The sequence below is a fragment of the Triturus cristatus genome, chromosome 9 (assembly GCF_964204655.1).
Source record: "Triturus cristatus chromosome 9, aTriCri1.1, whole genome shotgun sequence".
Lineage (NCBI taxonomy): Eukaryota > Metazoa > Chordata > Amphibia > Caudata > Salamandridae > Triturus > Triturus cristatus.
Window position 1 is genome coordinate 664,375,070 of NC_140592.1, and position 23,805 is coordinate 664,398,874.

Below are 23,805 nucleotides of genomic sequence, written 5' to 3' on the forward strand. Positions count from 1 at the left end.
TGAGGCGCAATCCAAATGACATTTTGAATCAATTTTTCTACAGTCCAAAAAATCAATTTTCTGATGAAAAATGATGACCCGTGACCTGTTGAACTTTCTCCAGATGGTCAGAAATGGTAATTTTTTTAATGTTTAATTTTTTGACTGTAAATGGCTATTGTAAGTGAATTATCACTTTTGGAACTAAAATAAGTGTGTTTAGAGTCATTTTAATGCCTGAAATTGGTCGAAATAGAAGCTTCTGAGAAGGAGAAAAAGTCTGTAAAAATGGCAATTTTTGTCACATTGAGGCTTTAAAAAGTAGTTATTCAACATGAGGCACAATCCAAATGACATTTTGAATCAATTTTTCTACAGTCCAAAACATCAATTTTCTGATGAAAAATGATTACCCGTGACCTGTTGAACTTTCTCCAGATGGTCAGAAATGGTAATTTTTTAATGTTTAATTTTTTGACTGTAAATGGCTATTGCAAGTGAATTATCAATTTTGGAACTAAAATAAGTGTATTTAGAGTCATTTTAATGCCTGAAATTGGTTGAAATAGAAGCTTCTGAGTGGGAGAAAATGTCTGTAAAAATGGCAATTTTGGTCACATTGAGGCTTTAAAAAGTAGTTATTCAACATGAGGCGCAATCCAAATGACATTTTAAATCAATTTTTCTACAGTCCAAAAAATCAATTTTCTGATGAAAAACGATGACCCGTGACCAGTTAAACTTTCTCCAGATGGTCTGAAATGGTAATTTTTTAACGTTTAATTTTTTGACTGTAAATGACAATTGCATGTGAATTATCACTTTTGGAACTAAAATAAGTGTGTTTTGAGTAATTTTAATGCCTGAAATTGGTCGAAATAGAAGCTTCTGAGACGGAGAAATAGTCTGTAAAAATGGCAATTTTTGTCACATTGAGGCTTTAAAAAGTAGTTATTCAACATGAGGCACAATCCAAATGACATTTTGAATCAATTTTTCTACAGTCCAAAAATCAATTTTCTGATGCAAAACGATGACCCGTGACCTGTTGTACTTTCTCCAGATGGTCAGAAATGTTAAATTTTTTAATTTTTCATTTTTTGACTGTAAATGACAATTGCATGTGAATTATCACTTTTGGAACTAAAATAAGTGTGTTTTGAGTCATTTTAATGCCTGAAATTGTTCGAAATAGAAGCTTCTGATACGGAGAAAAAGTCTGTAAAAATGGCAATTTTCATCACATTAAGGCTTTAAAAAGTAGTTATTCAACATGAGGCACAATCCACATGACATTTTGAATCAATTTTTCTACAGTCCAAAAAATAAATTTTCTGATGAAAAACGATGACCCGTGACCTGTCAAACGTTCTTCAGATGGTCAAAAATGGTAATTTTTTAATTTTTCATTTTTTGACTGTAAATGACTATTGCATGTGAATTATCACTTTTGGAAATAAAATACGTGTGTTTAGTGTCATTTTAATGCCCGAAATTGGTGGAAATAGAAGCTTCTGAGTGGGAGAAAAGTCTATAAAAATGGCAATTTTGGTCACATTGAGGCTTTAAAAAGTAGTTATTCAATATGAGGCGCAATCCAAATGACATTTTGAATCAATTTTTCTACAGTCCAAAAAATCAATTTTCTGATGAAAAATGATGACCCGTGACCTGTTGAACTTTCTCCAGATGGTCAGAAATGGTAATTTTTTTAATGTTTAATTTTTTGACTGTAAATGGCTATTGTAAGTGAATTATCACTTTTGGAACTAAAATAAGTGTGTTTAGAGTCATTTTAATGCCTGAAATTGGTCGAAATAGAAGCTTCTGAGAAGGAGAAAAAGTCTGTAAAAATGGCAATTTTTGTCACATTGAGGCTTTAAAAAGTAGTTATTCAACATGAGGCACAATCCAAATGACATTTTGAATCAATTTTTCTACAGTCCAAAACATCAATTTTCTGATGAAAAATGATTACCCGTGACCTGTTGAACTTTCTCCAGATGGTCAGAAATGGTAATCTTTTAATGTTTAATTTTTTGACTGTAAATGGCTATTGCAAGTGAATTATCAATTTTGGAACTAAAATAAGTGTATTTAGAGTCATTTTAATGCCTGAAATTGGTTGAAATAGAAGCTTCTGAGTGGGAGAAAATGTCTGTAAAAATGGCAATTTTGGTCACATTGAGGCTTTAAAAAGTAGTTATTCAACATGAGGCGCAATCCAAATGACATTTTAAATCAATTTTTCTACAGTCCAAAAAATCAATTTTCTGATGAAAAACGATGACCCGTGACCAGTTAAACTTTCTCCAGATGGTCTGAAATGGTAATTTTTTAACGTTTAATTTTTTGACTGTAAATGACAATTGCATGTGAATTATCACTTTTGGAACTAAAATAAGTGTGTTTTGAGTAATTTTAATGCCTGAAATTGGTCGAAATAGAAGCTTCTGAGACGGAGAAATAGTCTGTAAAAATGGCAATTTTTGTCACATTGAGGCTTTAAAAAGTAGTTATTCAACATGAGGCACAATCCAAATGACATTTTGAATCAATTTTTCTACAGTCCAAAAATCAATTTTCTGATGAAAAACGATGACCCGTGACCTGTTGTACTTTCTCCAGATGGTCAGAAATTTTAATTTTTTTATTTTTATTTTTTTGACTGTAAATGACTATTGCATGTGAATTATCACTTTTGGAATTAAAATAAGTGTGTTTAGAGTCATTTTAGTGCCTGAAATTGGTCGAAATGGAAGCTTCTGAGTAGGAGAAAAAGTCTAAAAAAATTGCAATTTTGGTCACATTGAGGCTTTAAAAAGTAGTTATTCAAAATGAGGCACAATCCAAATGACATTTTGAATCAATTTTTCTACAGTCCAAAAAATCAATTTTCTGATGAAAAACGATGACCCGTGACCAGTTAAACTTTCTCCAGATGGTCTGAAATGGTAATTTTTTAACGTTTAATTTTTTGACTGTAAATGACAATTGCCTTTGAATTATCACTTTTGGAACTAAAATAAGTGTGTTTTGAGTCATTTTAATGCCCGAAACTGGTCGAAATAGAAGCTTCTGAGAAGGAGAAAAAGTCTGTAAAAATGGCAATTTTCGTCACATTGAGGCTTTAAAAAGTAGTTATTCAACATGAGGCACAATCCAAATGACATTTTGAATAAATTTTTCTACAGTCCCAAAAATCCATTTTCTGATGAAAAACAATGACCCATGACCTGTTGACTTTCTCCAGATGGTCAGAAATGTTAATTTTTTAATTTTTCATTTTTTGACTGTAAATGACAATTGCATGTGAATTATCACTTTTGGAACTAAAATAAGTGTGTTTTGAGTCATTTTAATGCCTGAAATTGGTCGAAATAGAAGCTTCTGAGACGGAGAAAAAGTCTGTAAAAATGGCAATTTTCGTCACATTAAGGCTTTAAAAAGTAGTTATTCAATATGAGGCACAATCCAAAAGACATTTTGAATCAATTTTTCTACAGTCCAAAAAATCAATTTTCTGATGAAAAACGATGACCCGTGACCAGTTAAACTTTCTCCAGATGGTCTGAAATCGTAATTTTTTAACGTTTAATTTTTTGACTGTAGATGACAATTGCATGTGAAATATCACTTTTGGAACTAAAATAAGTGTGTTTTGAGTCATTTTAATGCCTGAAATTGGTCGAAATAGAAGCTTCTGAGAAGGAGAAAAAGTCTGTAAAAATGGCAATTTTTGTCACATTGAGGCTTTAAAAAGTAGTTATTCAACATGAGGCACAATCCAAATGACATTTTGAATCAATTTTTCTACAGTCCAAAAAATCAATTTTCTGATGAAAAACGATGACCCGTGACCAGTCAAACTTTCTCCAGATGGTCAGAAATGGTAATTTTTAAATGTTTAATTTTATGACTGTAAATGACTATTGCATGTGAATTATCACTTTTGGAACTAAAATAGGTGTGTTTAGAGTCATTTTAATGCCTGAAATTGGTCGAAATAGAAGCTTCTGAGTAGGAGAAAAGTCTATAAAAATGGCAATTTTGGTCACCTTGAGGCGTTAAAAAGTAGTTATTCAACATGAGGCACAATCCAAATGACATTTTGAATCAATTTTTCTACAGTCCAAAAAAATCAATTTTCTGATGAAAAACGAGGACCCGTGACCAGTTAAACTTTCTCCAGATGGTCTGAAATGGTAATTTTTTAACGTTTAATTTTTTGACTGTAAATGACAATTGCATGTGAATTATCACTTTTGGAACTAAAATACGTGTGTTTTGAGTCATTTTAATGCCTGAAATTGGTCGAAATAAAGCTTCTGAGAAGGAGAAAAAGTCTGTAAAAATGGCAATTTTCGTCACATTGAGGCTTTAAAAAGTAGTTATTCAACATGAGGCACAATCCAAATGACATTTTGAATCAATTTTTCTACAGTCCAAAAAATCAATTTTCTGATGAAAAACGATGACCCGTGACCTGTTGTACTTTCTCCAGATGGTCAGAAATTTTAATTTTTTTATTTTAAATTTTTTGACTGTAAATGACTATTGCATGTGAATTATCACTTTTGGAACTAAAATAAGTGTGTTTAGAGTCATTTTAGTGCCTGAAATAGGTCGAAATAGAAGCTTCTGAGTAGGAGAAAAAGTCTATAAAAATGGCAATTTCGGTCACGTTGAGGCTTTAAAAAGTAGTTATTCAACATGAGGCACAATCCAAATGACATTTTGAATAAATTTTTCTACAGTCCCAAAAATCCATTTTCTGATGAAAAACAATGACCCGTGACCTGTTGACTTTCTCCAGATGGTCAGAAATGTTAATTTTTTAATTTTTCATTTTTTGACTGTAAATGACAATTGCATGTGAATTATCACTTTTGGAACTAAAATAAGTGTGTTTTGAGTCATTTTAATGCCTGAAATTGGTCGAAATAGAAGCTTCTGAGAAGGAGAAAAAGTCTGTAAAAATGGCAATTTTTGTCACATTGAGGCTTTAAAAAGTAGTTATTCAACATGAGGCACAATCCAAATTACATTTTGAATCAATTTTTCTACAGTCCAAAAAATCAATTTTCTGATGAAAAACGATGACCCGTGACCAGTTAAACTTTCTCCAGATGGTCTGAAATCGTAATTTTTTAACGTTTAATTTTTTGACTGTAGATGACAATTGCATGTGAATTATCACTTTTGGAACTAAAATAAGTGTGTTTTGAGTCATTTTAATGCCTGAAATTGGTCGAAATAGAAGCTTCTGAGAAGGAGAAAAAGTCTGTAAAAATGGCAATTTTTGTCACATTGAGGCTTTAAAAAGTAGTTATTCAACATGAGGCACAATCCAAATGACATTTTGAATCAATTTTTCTACAGTCCAAAAAATCAATTTTCTGATGAAAAACGATGACCCGTGACCTGTCAAACGCTCTTCAGATGGTCAAAAATGGTAATTTTTTAATTTTTCATTTTTTGACTGTAAATGACTATTGCATGTGAATTATCACTTTTGGAAATAAAATACGTGTGTTTAGAGTAATTTTAATGCCTGAAATTGGTCAAATAGAAGCTTCTGAGAAGGAGAAAAAGTCTGTAAAAATGGCAATTTTTGTCACATTGAGGCTTTAAAAAGTTGTTATTCAACATGAGGCACAATCCAAATTACATTTTGAATCAATTTTTCTACAGTCCAAAACATCAATTTTCTGATGAACAATGATTACCCGTGACCTGTTGAACTTTCTCCAGATGGTCAGAAATTGTAATTTTTTAATGTTTAATTTTTTGACTGTAAATGGCTATTGCAAGTGAATTATCAATTTTGGAACTAAAATAAGTGTATTTAGAGTCATTTTAATGCCTGAAATTGGTCGAAATAGAAGCTTCTGAGTGGGAGAAAATGTCTGTAAAAATGGCAATTTTGGTCACATTGAGGCTTTAAAAAGTAGTTATTCAACATGAGGCGCAATCCAAATGACATTTTGAATCAATTTTTCTACAGTCCAAAAAATCAATTTTCTGATGAAAAACGATGACCCGTGACCTGTCAAACGTTCTTCAGATGGTCAAAAATGGTAATTTTTTAATTTTTCATTTTTTGAGTGTAAATGACTATTGCATGTGAATTATCACTTTTGGAAATAAAATACGTGTGTTTAGAGTCATTTTAATGCCCGAAATTGGTGGAAATAGAAGCTTCTGAGTGGGAGAAAAGTCTATAAAAATGGCAATTTTGGTCACATTGAGGCTTTAAAAAGTAGTTATTCAATATGAGGCGCAATCCAAATGACATTTTGAATCAATTTTTCTACAGTCCAAAAAATCAATTTTCTGATGAAAAATGATGACCCGTGACCTGTTGAACTTTCTCCAGATGGTCAGAAATGGTAATTTTTTTAATGTTTAATTTTTTGACTGTAAATGGCTATTGCAAGTGAATTATCAATTTTGGAACTAAAATAAGTGTATTTAGAGTCATTTTAATGCCTGAAATTGGTCGAAATAGAAGCTTCTGAGTGGGAGAAAATGTCTGTAAAAATTGCAATTTTGGTCACATTGAGGCTTTAAAAAGTAGTTATTCAACATGAGGCGCAATCCAAATGACATTTTAAATCAATTTTTCTACAGTCCAAAAATCAATTTTCTGATGAAAAACGATTACCCGTGACCAGTTAAACTTTCTCCAGATGGTCTGAAATGGTAATTTTTTAATGTTTAATTTTTTGACTGTAAATGACAATTGCATGTGAATTATCACTTTTGGAACTAAAATAGGTGTGTTTTGAGTAATTTTAATGCCTGAAATTGGTCGAAATAGAAGCTTCTGAGACGGAGAAAAAGTCTGTAAAAATGGCAATTTTTGTCACATTGAGGCTTTAAAAAGTAGTTATTCAACATGAGGCACAATCCAAATGACATTTTGAATCAATTTTTCTACAGTCCAAAAAATCAATTTTCTGATGAAAAATGATGACCCGTGACCTGTTGAACTTTCTCCAGATGGTCAGAAATGGTAATTTTTTTAATGTTTAATTTTTTGACTGTAAATGGCTATTGCAAGTGAATTATCAATTTTGGAACTAAAATAAGTGTATTTAGAGTCATTTTAATGCCTGAAATTGGTCGAAATAGAAGCTTCTGAGTGGGAGAAAATGTCTGTAAAAATTGCAATTTTGGTCACATTGAGGCTTTAAAAAGTAGTTATTCAACATGAGGCGCAATCCAAATGACATTTTAAATCAATTTTTCTACAGTCCAAAAATCAATTTTCTGATGAAAAACGATTACCCGTGACCAGTTAAACTTTCTCCAGATGGTCTGAAATGGTAATTTTTTAATGTTTAATTTTTTGACTGTAAATGACAATTGCATGTGAATTATCACTTTTGGAACTAAAATAGGTGTGTTTTGAGTAATTTTAATGCCTGAAATTGGTCGAAATAGAAGCTTCTGAGACGGAGAAAAAGTCTGTAAAAATGGCAATTTTTGTCACATTGAGGCTTTAAAAAGTAGTTATTCAACATGAGGCACAATCCAAATGACATTTTGAATCAATTTTTCTACAGTCCAAAAAATCAATTTTCTGATGAAAAACGATGACCCGTGACCTGTTGTACTTTCTCCAGATGGTCAGAAATTTAAATTTTTTTATTTTTAATTTTTTGACTGTAAATGACTATTGCATGTGAATTATCACTTTTGGAACTAAAATAAGTGTGTTTAGAGTCATTTTAATGCCTGAAATTGGTCGAAATAGAAGCTTCTGAGAAGGAGAAAAAGTCTGTAAAAATGGCAATTTTTGTCACATTGAGGCTTTAAAAAGTTGTTATTCAACATGAGGCACAATCCAAATTACATTTTGAATCAATTTTTCTACAGTCCAAAACATCAATTTTCTGATGGACAATGATTACCCGTGACCTGTTGAACTTTCTCCAGATGGTCAGAAATTGTAATTTTTTAATGTTTAATTTTTTGACTGTAAATGGCTATTGCAAGTGAATTATCAATTTTGGAACTAAAATAAGTGTATTTAGAGTCATTTTAATGCCTGAAATTGGTCGAAATAGAAGCTTCTGAGTGGGAGAAAATGTCTGTAAAAATGGCAATTTTGGTCACATTGAGGCTTTAAAAAGTAGTTATTCAACATGAGGCGCAATCCAAATGACATTTTGAATCAATTTTTCTACAGTCCAAAAAATCAATTTTCTGATGAAAAACGATGACCCGTGACCTGTCAAACGTTCTTCAGATGGTCAAAAATGGTAATTTTTTAATTTTTCATTTTTTGAGTGTAAATGACTATTGCATGTGAATTATCACTTTTGGAAATAAAATACGTGTGTTTAGAGTCATTTTAATGCCCGAAATTGGTGGAAATAGAAGCTTCTGAGTGGGAGAAAAGTCTATAAAAATGGCAATTTTGGTCACATTGAGGCTTTAAAAAGTAGTTATTCAATATGAGGCGCAATCCAAATGACATTTTGAATCAATTTTTCTACAGTCCAAAAAATCAATTTTCTGATGAAAAATGATGACCCGTGACCTGTTGAACTTTCTCCAGATGGTCAGAAATGGTAATTTTTTTAATGTTTAATTTTTTGACTGTAAATGGCTATTGTAAGTGAATTATCACTTTTGGAACTAAAATAAGTGTGTTTAGAGTCATTTTAATGCCTGAAATTGGTCGAAATAGAAGCTTCTGAGAAGGAGAAAAAGTCTGTAAAAATGGCAATTTTTGTCACATTGAGGCTTTAAAAAGTAGTTATTCAACATGAGGCACAATCCAAATGACATTTTGAATCAATTTTTCTACAGTCCAAAACATCAATTTTCTGATGAAAAATGATTACCCGTGACCTGTTGAACTTTCTCCAGATGGTCAGAAATGGTAATTTTTTTAATGTTTAATTTTTTGACTGTAAATGGCTATTGCAAGTGAATTATCACTTTTGGAACTAAAATAAGTGTGTTTAGAGTCATTTTAATGCCTGAAATTGGTCGAAATAGAAGCTTCTGAGAAGGAGAAAAAGTCTGTAAAAATGGCAATTTTTGTCACATTGAGTCTTTAAAAAGTAGTTATTCAACATGAGGCACAATCCAAATGACATTTTGAATCAATTTTTCTACAGTCCAAAACATCAATTTTCTGATGAACAATGATTACCCGTGACCTGTTGAACTTTCTCCAGATGGTCAGAAATTGTAATTTTTTAATGTTTAATTTTTTGACTGTAAATGGCTATTGCAAGTGAATTATCAATTTTGGAACTAAAATAAGTGTATTTAGAGTCATTTTAATGCCTGAAATTGGTCGAAATAGAAGCTTCTGAGTGGGAGAAAATGTCTGTAAAAATGGCAATTTTGGTCACATTGAGGCTTTAAAAAGTAGTTATTCAACATGAGGCGCAATCCAAATGACATTTTAAATCAATTTTTCTACAGTCCAAAAATCAATTTTCTGATGAAAAACGATTACCCGTGACCAGTTAAACTTTCTCCAGATGGTCTGAAATGGTAATTTTTTAATGTTTAATTTTTTGACTGTAAATGACAATTGCATGTGAATTATCACTTTTGGAACTAAAATAGGTGTGTTTTGAGTAATTTTAATGCCTGAAATTGGTCGAAATAGAAGCTTCTGAGACGGAGAAAAAGTCTGTAAAAATGGCAATTTTTGTCACATTGAGGCTTTAAAAAGTAGTTATTCAACATGAGGCACAATCCAAATGACATTTTGAATCAATTTTTCTACAGTCCAAAAAATCAATTTTCTGATGAAAAATGATTACCCGTGACCTGTTGAACTTTCTCCAGATGGTCAGAAATTGTAATTTTTTAATGTTTAATTTTTTGACTGTAAATGGCTATTGCAAGTGAATTATCAATTTTGGAACTAAAATAAGTGTATTTAGAGTCATTTTAATGCCTGAAATTGGTCGAAATAGAAGCTTCTGAGTGGGAGAAAATGTCTGTAAAAATGGCAAGTTTGGTCACATTGAGGCTTTAAAAAGTAGTTATTCAACATGAGGCGCAATCCAAATGACATTTTAAATCAATTTTTCTACAGTCCAAAAAATCAATTTTCTGATGAAAAACGATGACCCGTGACCAGTCAAACTTTCTCCAGATGGTCAGAAATGGTAATTTTTAAATGTTTAATTTTATGACTGTAAATGACTATTGCATGTGAATTATCACTTTTGGAACTAAAATAGGTGTGTTTAGAGTCATTTTAATGCCTGAAATTGGTCGAAATAGAAGCTTCTGAGTAGGAGAAAAGTCTATAAAAATGGCAATTTTGGTCACCTTGAGGCGTTAAAAAGTAGTTATTCAACATGAGGCACAATCCAAATGACATTTTGAATCAATTTTTCTACAGTCCAAAAAATCAATTTTCTGATGAAAAACGATGACCCGTGACCAGTTAAACTTTCTCCAGATGGTCTGAAATGGTAATTTTTTAACGTTTAATTTTTTGACTGTAAATGACAATTGCATGTGAATTATCACTTTTGGAACTAAAATACGTGTGTTTTGAGTCATTTTAGTGCCTGAAATAGGTCGAAATAGAAGCTTCTGAGTAGGAGAAAAAGTCTATAAAAATGGCAATTTCGGTCACGTTGAGGCTTTAAAAAGTAGTTATTCAACATGAGGCACAATCCAAATGACATTTTGAATACATTTTTCTACAGTCCCAAAAATCCATTTTCTGATGAAAAACAATGACCCGTGACCTGTTGACTTTCTCCAGATGGTCAGAAATGTTAATTTTTTAATTTTTCATTTTTTGACTGTAAATGACAATTGCATGTGAATTATCACTTTTGGAACTAAAATAAGTGTGTTTTGAGTCATTTTAATGCCTGAAATTGGTCGAAATAGAAGCTTCTGAGAAGGAGAAAAAGTCTGTAAAAATGGCAATTTTTGTCACATTGAGGCTTTAAAAAGTAGTTATTCAACATGAGGCACAATCCAAATTACATTTTGAATCAATTTTTCTACAGTCCAAAAAATCAATTTTCTGATGAAAAACGATGACCCGTGACCAGTTAAACTTTCTCCAGATGGTCTGAAATCGTAATTTTTTAACGTTTAATTTTTTGACTGTAGATGACAATTGCATGTGAATTATCACTTTTGGAACTAAAATAAGTGTGTTTTGAGTCATTTTAATGCCTGAAATTGGTCGAAATAGAAGCTTCTGAGAAGGAGAAAAAGTCTGTAAAAATGGCAATTTTTGTCACATTGAGGCTTTAAAAAGTAGTTATTCAACATGAGGCACAATCCAAATGACATTTTGAATCAATTTTTCTACAGTCCAAAAAATCAATTTTCTGATGAAAAACGATGACCCGTGACCAGTTAAACTTTCTCCAGATGGTCTGAAATCGTAATTTTTTAACGTTTAATTTTTTGACTGTAGATGACAATTGCATGTGAATTATCACTTTTGGAACTAAAATAAGTGTGTTTTGAGTCATTTTAATGCCTGAAATTGGTCGAAATAGAAGCTTCTGAGAAGGAGAAAAAGTCTGTAAAAATGGCAATTTTTGTCACATTGAGGCTTTAAAAAGTAGTTATTCAACATGAGGCACAATCCAAATGACATTTTGAATCAATTTTTCTACAGTCCAAAAAATCAATTTTCTGATGAAAAACGATGACCCGTGACCTGTCAAACGCTCTTCAGATGGTCAAAAATGGTAATTTTTTAATTTTTCATTTTTTGACTGTAAATGACTATTGCATGTGAATTATCACTTTTGGAAATAAAATACGTGTGTTTAGAGTCATTTTAATGCCCGAAATTGGTGGAAATAGAAGCTTCTGAGTGGGAGAAAAGTCTATAAAAATGGCAATTTTGGTCACATTGAGGCTTTAAAAAGTAGTTATTCAATATGAGGCGCAATCCAAATGACATTTTGAATCAATTTTTCTACAGTCCAAAAAATCAATTTTCTGATGAAAAATGATGACCCGTGACCTGTTGAACTTTCTCCAGATGGTCAGAAATGGTAATTTTTTTAATGTTTAATTTTTTGACTGTAAATGGCTATTGCAAGTGAATTATCACTTTTGGAACTCAAATAAGTGTATTTAGAGTCATTTTAATGCCTGAAATTGGTCGAAATAGAAGCTTCTGAGTGGGAGAAAATGTCTGTAAAAATGGCAATTTTGGTCACATTGAGGCTTTAAAAAGTAGTTATTCAACATGAGGCGCAATCCAAATGACATTTTGAATCAATTTTTTCTACAGTCCAAAAAAATCAATTTTCTGATGAAAAACGATGACCCGTGACCTGTCAAACGTTCTTCAGATGGTCAAAAATGGTAATTTTTTAATTTTTCATTTTTTGAGTGTAAATGACTATTGCATGTGAATTATCACTTTTGGAAATAAAATACGTGTGTTTAGAGTCATTTTAATGCCCGAAATTGGTGGAAATAGAAGCTTCTGAGTGGGAGAAAAGTCTATAAAAATGGCAATTTTGGTCACATTGAGGCTTTAAAAAGTAGTTATTCAACATGAGGCGCAATCCAAATGACATTTTAAATCAATTTTTCTACAGTCCAAAAATCAATTTTCTGATGAAAAACGATTACCCGTGACCAGTTAAACTTTCTCCAGATGGTCTGAAATGGTAATTTTTTAATGTTTAATTTTTTGACTGTAAATGACAATTGCATGTGAATTATCACTTTTGGAACTAAAATAGGTGTGTTTTGAGTAATTTTAATGCCTGAAATTGGTCGAAATAGAAGCTTCTGAGTAGGAGAAAAAGTCTATAAAAAATGGCAATTTCAGTCACGTTGAGGCTTTAAAAAGTAGTTATTCAACATGAGGCATAATCCAAATGACATTTTGAATAAATTTCTCTACAGTCTTAAAAATCCATTTTCTGATGAAAAACAATGACCCGTGACCTGTTGACTTTCTCCAGATGGTCAGAAATGTTAATTTTTTAATTTTTCATTTTTTGACTGTAAATGACAATTGCATGTGAATTATCACTTTTGGAACTAAAATAAGTGTGTTTAGAGTCATTTTAATGCCTGAAATTGGTCGAAATAGAAGCTTCTGAGAAGGAGAAAAAGTCTGTAAAAATGGCAATTTTTGTCACATTGAGGCTTTAAAAAGTAGTTATTCAACATGAGGCACAATCCAAATGACATTTTGAATCAATTTTTCTACAGTCCAAAACATCAATTTTCTGATGAACAATGATTACCCGTGACCTGTTGAACTTTCTCCAGATGGTCAGAAATTGTAATTTTTTAATGTTTAATTTTTTGACTGTAAATGGCTATTGCAAGTGAATTATCAATTTTGGAACTAAAATAAGTGTATTTAGAGTCATTTTAATGCCTGAAATTGGTCGAAATAGAAGCTTCTGAGTGGGAGAAAATGTCTGTAAAAATTGCAATTTTGGTCACATTGAGGCTTTAAAAAGTAGTTATTCAACATGAGGCGCAATCCAAATGACATTTTAAATCAATTTTTCTACAGTCCAAAAATCAATTTTCTGATGAAAAACGATTACCCGTGACCAGTTAAACTTTCTCCAGATGGTCTGAAATGGTAATTTTTTAATGTTTAATTTTTTGACTGTAAATGACAATTGCATGTGAATTATCACTTTTGGAACTAAAATAGGTGTGTTTTGAGTAATTTTAATGCCTGAAATTGGTCGAAATAGAAGCTTCTGAGTAGGAGAAAAAGTCTATAAAAAATGGCAATTTCAGTCACGTTGAGGCTTTAAAAAGTAGTTATTCAACATGAGGCATAATCCAAATGACATTTTGAATAAATTTCTCTACAGTCCCAAAAATCCATTTTCTGATGAAAAACAATGACCCGTGACCTGTTGACTTTCTCCAGATGGTCAGAAATGTTAATTTTTTAATTTTTCATTTTTTGACTGTAAATGACAATTGCATGTGAATTATCACTTTTGGAACTAAAATAAGTGTGTTTAGAGTCATTTTAATGCCTGAAATTGGTCGAAATAGAAGCTTCTGAGAAGGAGAAAAAGTCTGTAAAAATGGCAATTTTTGTCACATTGAGGCTTTAAAAAGTTGTTATTCAACATGAGGCACAATCCAAATGACATTTTGAATCAATTTTTCTACAGTCCAAAACATCAATTTTCTGATGAACAATGATTACCCGTGACCTGTTGAACTTTCTCCAGATGGTCAGAAATTGTAATTTTTTAATGTTTAATTTTTTGACTGTAAATGGCTATTGCAAGTGAATTATCAATTTTGGAACTAAAATAAGGGTATTTAGAGTCATTTTAATGCCTGAAATTGGTCGAAATAGAAGCTTCTGAGTGGGAGAAAATGTCTGTAAAAATGGCAATTTTGGTCACATTGAGGCTTTAAAAAGTAGTTATTCAACATGAGGCGCAATCCAAATGACATTTTGAATCAATTTTTCTACAGTCCAAAAAATCAATTTTCTGATGAAAAACGATGACCCGTGACCTGTCAAACGTTCTTCAGATGGTCAAAAATGGTAATTTTTTAATTTTTCATTTTTTGAGTGTAAATGACTATTGCATGTGAATTATCACTTTTGGAAATAAAATACGTGTGTTTAGAGTCATTTTAATGCCCGAAATTGGTGGAAATAGAAGCTTCTGAGTGGGAGAAAAGTCTATAAAAATGGCAATTTTGGTCACATTGAGGCTTTAAAAAGTAGTTATTCAATATGAGGCGCAATCCAAATGACATTTTGAATCAATTTTTCTACAGTCCAAAAAATCAATTTTCTGATGAAAAATGATGACCCGTGACCTGTTGAACTTTCTCCAGATGGTCAGAAATGGTAATTTTTTTAATGTTTAATTTTTTGACTGTAAATGGCTATTGCAAGTGAATTATCACTTTTGGAACTAAAATAAGTGTGTTTAGAGTCATTTTAATGCCTGAAATTGGTCGAAATAGAAGCTTCTGAGAAGGAGAAAAAGTCTGTAAAAATGGCAATTTTTGTCACATTGAGGCTTTAAAAAGTAGTTATTCAACATGAGGCACAATCCAAATGACATTTTGAATCAATTTTTCTACAGTCCAAAACATCAATTTTCTGATGAACAATGATTACCCGTGACCTGTTGAACTTTCTCCAGATGGTCAGAAATTGTAATTTTTTAATGTTTAATTTTTTGACTGTAAATGGCTATTGCAAGTGAATTATCAATTTTGGAACTAAAATAAGTGTATTTAGAGTCATTTTAATGCCTGAAATTGGTCGAAATAGAAGCTTCTGAGTGGGAGAAAATGTCTGTAAAAATGGCAATTTTGGTCACATTGAGGCTTTAAAAAGTAGTTATTCAACATGAGGCGCAATCCAAATGACATTTTAAATCAATTTTTCTACAGTCCAAAAATCAATTTTCTGATGAAAAACGATTACCCGTGACCAGTTAAACTTTCTCCAGATGGTCTGAAATGGTAATTTTTTAATGTTTAATTTTTTGACTGTAAATGACAATTGCATGTGAATTATCACTTTTGGAACTAAAATAGGTGTGTTTTGAGTAATTTTAATGCCTGAAATTGGTCGAAATAGAAGCTTCTGAGACGGAGAAAAAGTCTGTAAAAATGGCAATTTTTGTCACATTGAGGCTTTAAAAAGTAGTTATTCAACATGATGCACAATCCAAATGACATTTTGAATCAATTTTTCTACAGTCCAAAAAATCAATTTTCTGATGAAAAACGATGACCCGTGACCTGTTGTACTTTCTCCAGATGGTCAGAAATTTAAATTTTTTTATTTTTAATTTTTTGACTGTAAATGACTATTGCATGTGAATTATCACTTTTGGAACTAACATAAGTGTGTTTAGAGTCATTTTAGTGCCTGAAATTGGTCGAAATAGAAGCTTCAGAGTAGGAGAAAAAGTCTATAAAAATGGCAATTTCAGTCACGTTGAGGCTTTAAAAAGTAGTTATTCAACATGAGGCATAATCCAAATGACATTTTGAATACATTTCTCTACAGTCCCAAAAATCCATTTTCTGATGAAAAACAATGACCCGTGACCTGTTGACTTTCTCCAGATGGTCAGAAATGTTAATTTTTTAATTTTTCATTTTTTGACTGTAAATGACAATTGCATGTGAATTATCACTTTTGGAACTAAAATAAGTGTGTTTAGAGTCATTTTAATGCCTGAAATTGGTCGAAATAGAAGCTTCTGAGAAGGAGAAAAAGTCTGTAAAAATGGCAATTTTTGTCACATTGAGGCTTTAAAAAGTAGTTATTCAACATGAGGCACAATCCAAATGACATTTTGAATCAATTTTTCTACAGTCCAAAACATCAATTTTCTGATGAAAAATGATTACCCGTGACCTGTTGAACTTTCTCCAGATGGTCAGAAATGGTAATTTTTTAATGTTTAATTTTTTGACTGTAAATGGCTATTGCAAGTGAATTATCAATTTTGGAACTAAAATAAGTGTATTTAGAGTCATTTTAATGCCTGAAATTGGTCGAAATAGAAGCTTCTGAGTGGGAGAAAATGTCTGTAAAAATGGCAATTTTGGTCACATTGAGGCTTTAAAAAGTAGTTATTCAACATGAGGCGCAATCCAAATGACATTTTAAATCAATTTTTCTACAGTCCAAAAAATCAATTTTCTGATGAAAAACGATGACCCGTGACCAGTCAAACTTTCTCCAGATGGTCAGAAATAGTAATTTTTAAATGTTTAATTTTATGACTGTAAATGACTATTGCATGTGAATTATCACTTTTGGAACTAAAATAAGTGTGTTTAGAGTCATTTTAATGCCTGAAATTGGTCGAAATAGAAGCTTCTGAGAAGGAGAAAAAGTCTGTAAAAATGTCAATTTTTGTCACATTGAGGCTTTAAAAAGTAGTTATTCAACATGAGGCGCAATCCAAATGACATTTTGAATCAATTTTTTCTACAGTCCAAAAAAATCAATTTTCTGATGAAAAACGATGACCCGTGACCTGTCAAACGTTCTTCAGATGGTCAAAAATGGTAATTTTTTAATTTTTCATTTTTTGAGTGTAAATGACTATTGCATGTGAATTATCACTTTTGGAAATAAAATACGTGTGTTTAGAGTCATTTTAATGCCCGAAATTGGTGGAAATAGAAGCTTCTGAGTGGGAGAAAAGTCTATAAAAATGGCAATTTTGGTCACATTGAGGCTTTAAAAAGTAGTTATTCAATATGAGGCGCAATCCAAATGACATTTTGAATCAATTTTTCTACAGTCCAAAAAATCAATTTTCTGATGAAAAATGATGACCCGTGACCTGTTGAACTTTCTCCAGATGGTCAGAAATGGTAATTTTTTTAATGTTTAATTTTTTGACTGTAAATGGCTATTGCAAGTTAATTATCACTTTTGGAACTAAAATAAGTGTGTTTAGAGTCATTTTAATGCCTGAAATTGGTCGAAATAGAAGCTTCTGAGAAGGAGAAAAAGTCTGTAAAAATGGCAATTTTTGTCACATTGAGGCTTTAAAAAGTAGTTATTCAACATGAGGCACAATCCAAATGACATTTTGAATCAATTTTTCTACAGTCCAAAACATCAATTTTCTGATGAACAATGATTACCCGTGACCTGTTGAACTTTCTCCAGATGGTCAGAAATTGTAATTTTTTAATGTTTAATTTTTTGACTGTAAATGGCTATTGCAAGTGAATTATCAATTTTGGAACTAAAATAAGTGTATTTAGAGTCATTTTAATGCCTGAAATTGGTCGAAATAGAAGCTTCTGAGTGGGAGAAAATGTCTGTAAAAATTGCAATTTTGGTCACATTGAGGCTTTAAAAAGTAGTTATTCAACATGAGGCGCAATCCAAATGACATTTTAAATCAATTCTTCTACAGTCCAAAAATCAATTTTCTGATGAAAAACGATTACCCGTGACCAGTTAAACTTTCTCCAGATGGTCTGAAATGGTAATTTTTTAATGTTTAATTTTTTGACTGTAAATGACAATTGCATGTGAATTATCACTTTTGGAACTAAAATAGGTGTGTTTTGAGTAATTTTAATGCCTGAAATTGGTCGAAATAGAAGCTTCTGAGTAGGAGAAAAAGTCTATAAAAAATGGCAATTTCAGTCACGTTGAGGCTTTAAAAAGTAGTTATTCAACATGAGGCATAATCCAAATGACATTTTGAATAAATTTCTCTACAGTCCCAAAAATCCATTTTCTGATGAAAAACAATGACCCGTGACCTGTTGACTTTCTCCAGATGGTCAGAAATGTTAATTTTTTAATTTTTCATTTTTTGACTGTAAATGACAATTGCATGTGAATTATCACTTTTGGAACTAAAATAAGTGTGTTTAGAGTCATTTTAATGCCTGAAATTGGTCGAAATAGAAGCTTCTGAGAAGGAGAAAAAGTCTGTAAAAATGGCAATTTTTGTCACATTGAGGCTTTAAAAAGTTGTTATTCAACATGAGGCACAATCCAAATGACATTTTGAATCAATTTTTCTACAGTCCAAAACATCAATTTTCTGATGAACAATGATTACCCGTGACCTGTTGAACTTTCTCCAGATGGTCAGAAATTGTAATTTTTTAATGTTTAATTTTTTGACTGTAAATGGCTATTGCAAGTGAATTATCAATTTTGGAACTAAAATAAGGGTATTTAGAGTCATTTTAATGCCTGAAATTGGTCGAAATAGAAGCTTCTGAGTGGGAGAAAATGTCTGTAAAAATGGCAATTTTGGTCACTTTGAGGCTTTAAAAAGTAGTTATTCAACATGAGGCGCAATCCAAATGACATTTTGAATCAATTTTTCTACAGTCCAAAAAATCAATTTTCTGATGAAAAACGATGACCCGTGACCTGTCAAACGTTCTTCAGATGGTCAAAAATGGTAATTTTTTAATTTTTCATTTTTTGAGTGTAAATGACTATTGCATGTGAATTATCACTTTTGGAAATAAAATACGTGTGTTTAGAGTCATTTTAATGCCCGAAATTGGTGGAAATAGAAGCTTCTGAGTGGGAGAAAAGTCTATAAAAATGGCAATTTTGGTCACATTGAGGCTTTAAAAAGTAGTTATTCAATATGAGGCGCAATCCAAATGACATTTTGAATCAATTTTTCTACAGTCCAAAAAATCAATTTTCTGATGAAAAATGATGACCCGTGACCTGTTGAACTTTCTCCAGATGGTCAGAAATGGTAATTTTTTTAATGTTTAATTTTTTGACTGTAAATGGCTATTGCAAGTGAATTATCACTTTTGGAACTAAAATAAGTGTGTTTAGAGTCATTTTAATGCCTGAAATTGGTCGAAATAGAAGCTTCTGAGAAGGAGAAAAAGTCTGTAAAAATGGCAATTTTTGTCACATTGAGGCTTTAAAAAGTAGTTATTCAACATGAGGCACAATCCAAATGACATTTTGAATCAATTTTTCTACAGTCCAAAACATCAATTTTCTGATGAACAATGATTACCCGTGACCTGTTGAACTTTCTCCAGATGGTCAGAAATTGTAATTTTTTAATGCTTAATTTTTTGACTGTAAATGGCTATTGCAAGTGAATTATCAATTTTGGAACTAAAATAAGTGTATTTAGAGTCATTTTAATGCCTGAAATTGGTCGAAATAGAAGCTTCTGAGTGGGAGAAAATGTCTGTAAAAATGGCAATTTTGGTCACATTGAGGCTTTAAAAAGTAGTTATTCAACATGAGGCGCAATCCAAATGACATTTTAAATCAATTTTTCTACAGTCCAAAAAATCAATTTTCTGATGAAAAACGATGACCCGTGACCTGTCAAACGTTCTTCAGATGGTCAAAAATGGTAATTTTTTAATTTTTCATTTTTTGAGTGTATATGACTATTGCATGTGAATTATCACTTTTGGAAATAAAATACGTGTGTTTAGAGTCATTTTAATGCCCGAAATTGGTGGAAATAGAAGCTTCTGAGTGGGAGAAAAGTCTATAAAAATGGCAATTTTGGTCACATTGAGGCTTTAAAAAGTAGTTATTCAATATGAGGCGCAATCCAAATGACATTTTGAATCAATTTTTCTACAGTCCAAAAAATCAATTTTCTGATGAAAAATGATGACCCGTGACCTGTTGAACTTTCTCCAGATGGTCAGAAATGGTAATTTTTTTAATGTTTAATTTTTTGACTGTAAATGGCTATTGCAAGTGAATTATCACTTTTGGAACTAAAATAAGTGTGTTTAGAGTCATTTTAATGCCTGAAATTGGTCGAAATAGAAGCTTCTGAGAAGGAGAAAAAGTCTGTAAAAATGGCAATTTTTGTCACATTGAGGCTTTAAAAAGTAGTTATTCAACATGAGGCACAATCCAAATGACATTTTGAATCAATTTTTCTACAGTCCAAAACATCAATTTTCTGATGAACAATGATTACCCGTGACCTGTTGAACTTTCTCCAGATGGTCAGAAATTGTAATTTTTTAATGTTTAATTTTTTGACTGTAAATGGCTATTGCAAGTGAATTATCAATTTTGGAACTAAAATAAGTGTATTTAGAGTCATTTTAATGCCTGAAATTGGTCGAAATAGAAGCTTCTGAGTGGGAGAAAATGTCTGTAAAAATGGCAATTTTGGTCACATTGAGGCTTTAAAAAGTAGTTATTCAACATGAGGAGCAATCCAAATGACATTTTAAATCAATTTTTCTACAGTCCAAAAATCAATTTTCTGATGAAAAACGATTACCCGTGACCAGTTAAACTTTCTCCAGATGGTCTGAAATGGTAATTTTTTAATGTTTAATTTTTTGACTGTAAATGACAATTGCATGTGAATTATCACTTTTGGAACTAAAATAGGTGTGTTTTGAGTAATTTTAATGCCTGAAATTGGTCGAAATAGAAGCTTCTGAGACGGAGAAAAAGTCTGTAAAAATGGCAATTTTTGTCACATTGAGGCTTTAAAAAGTAGTTATTCAACATGAGGCACAATCCAAATGACATTTTGAATCAATTTTTCTACAGTCCAAAAAATCAATTTTCTGATGAAAAACGATGACCCGTGACCTGTTGTACTTTCTCCAGATGGTCAGAAATTTAAATTTTTTTATTTTTAATTTTTTGACTGTAAATGACTATTGCATGTGAATTATCACTTTTGGAACTAACATAAGTGTGTTTAGAGTCATTTTAGTGCCTGAAATTGGTCGAAATAGAAGCTTCTGAGTAGGAGAAAAAGTCTATAAAAATGGCAATTTCAGTCACGTTGAGGCTTTAAAAAGTAGTTATTCAACATGAGGCATAATCCAAATGACATTTTGAATACATTTTTCTACAGTCCCAAAAATCCATTTTCTGATGAAAAACAATGACCCGTGACCTGTTGACTTTCTCCAGATGGTCAGAAATGTTAATTTTTTAATTTTTCATTTTTTGACTGTAAATGACAATTGCATGTGAATTATCACTTTTGGAACTAAAATAAGTGTGTTTAGAGTCATTTTAATGCCTGAAATTGGTCGAAATAGAAGCTTCTGAGAAGGAGAAAAAGTCTGTAAAAATGGCAATTTTTGTCACATTGAGGCTTTAAAAAGTAGTTATTCAACATGAGGCACAATCCAAATGACATTTTGAATCAATTTTTCTACAGTCCAAAACATCAATTTTCTGATGAAAAATGATTACCCGTGACCTGTTGAACTTTCTCCAGATGGTCAGAAATGGTAATTTTTTAATGTTTAATTTTTTGACTGTAAATGGCTATTGCAAGTGAATTATCAATTTTGGAACTAAAATAAGTGTATTTAGAGTCATTTTAATGCCTGAAATTGGTCGAAATAGAAGCTTCTGAGTGGGAGAAAATGTCTGTAAAAATGGCAATTTTGGTCACATTGAGGCTTTAAAAAGTAGTTATTCAACATGAGGCGCAATCCAAATGACATTTTAAATCAATTTTTCTACAGTCCAAAAAATCAATTTTCTGATGAAAAACGATGACCCGTGACCAGTCAAACTTTCTCCAGATGGTCAGAAATAGTAATTTTTAAATGTTTAATTTTATGACTGTAAATGACTATTGCATGTGAATTATCACTTTTGGAACTAAAATAGGTGTGTTTAGAGTCATTTTAATGCCTGAAATTGGTCGAAATAGAAGCTTCTGAGTAGGAGAAAAGTCTATAAAAATGGCAATTTTGGTCACCTTGAGGCGTTAAAAAGTAGTTATTCAACATGAGGCATAATCCAAATGACATTTTGAATCAATTTTTCTACAGTCCAAAAAATCAATTTTCTGATGAAAAACGATGACCCGTGACCAGTTAAACTTTCTCCAGATGGTCTGAAATGGTAATTTTTTAACGTTTAATTTTTTGACTGTAAATGACAATTGCATGTGAATTATCACTTTTGGAACTAAAATACGTGTGTTTTGAGTCATTTTAGTGCATAATAGGTCGAAATAGAAGCTTCTGAGTAGGAGAAAAAGTCTATAAAAATGGCAATTTCGGTCACGTTGAGGCTTTAAAAAGTAGTTATTCAACATGATGCACAATCCAAATGACATTTTGAATAAATTTTTCTACAGTCCCAAAAATCCATTTTCTGATGAAAAACAATGACCCGTGACCTGTTGACTTTCTCCAGATGGTCAGAAATATTAATTTTTTAATTTTTCATTTTTTGACTGTAAATGACAATTGCATGTGAATTATCACTTTTGGAACTAAAATAAGTGTGTTTTGAGTCATTTTAATGCCTGAAATTGGTCGAAATAGAAGCTTCTGAGAAGGAGAAAAAGTCTGTAAAAATGGCAATTTTTATCACATTGAGGCTTTAAAAAGTAGTTATTCAACATGAGGCACAATCCAAATTACATTTTGTATCAATTTTTCTACAGTCCAAAAAATCAATTTTCTGATGAAAAACGATGACCCGTGACCAGTTAAACTTTCTCCAGATGGTCTGAAATCGTAATTTTTTAACGTTTAATTTTTTGACTGTAGATGACAATTGCATGTGAATTATCACTTTTGGAACTAAAATAAGTGTGTTTTGAGTCATTTTAATGCCTGAAATTGGTCGAAATAGAAGCTTCTGAGAAGGAGAAAAAGTCTGTAAAAATGGCAATTTTTGTCACATTGAGGCTTTAAAAAGTAGTTATTCAACATGAGGCACAATCCAAATGACATTTTGAATCAATTTTTCTACAGTCCAAAAAATCAATTTTCTGATGAAAAACGATGACCCATGACCAGTTAAACTTTCTCCAGATGGTCTGAAATCGTAATTTTTTAACGTTTAATTTTTTGACTGTAGATGACAATTGCATGTGAATTATCACTTTTGGAACTAAAATAAGTGTGTTTTGAGTCATTTTAATGCCTGAAATTGGTCGAAATAGAAGCTTCTGAGAAGGAGAAAAAGTCTGTAAAAATGGCAATTTTTGTCACATTGAGGCTTTAAAAAGTAGTTATTCAACATGAGGCACAATCCAAATGACATTTTGAATCAATTTTTCTACAGTCCAAAAAATCAATTTTCTGATGAAAAACGATGACCCGTGACCTGTCAAACGCTCTTCAGATGGTCAAAAATGGTAATTTTTTAATTTTTCATTTTTTGACTGTAAATGACTATTGCATGTGAATTATCACTTTTGGAAATAAAATACGTGTGTTTAGAGTCATTTTAATGCCCGAAATTGGTGGAAATAGAAGCTTCTGAGTGGGAGAAAAGTCTATAAAAATGGCAATTTTGGTCACATTGAGGCTTTAAAAAGTAGTTATTCAATATGAGGCGCAATCCAAATGACATTTTGAATCAAT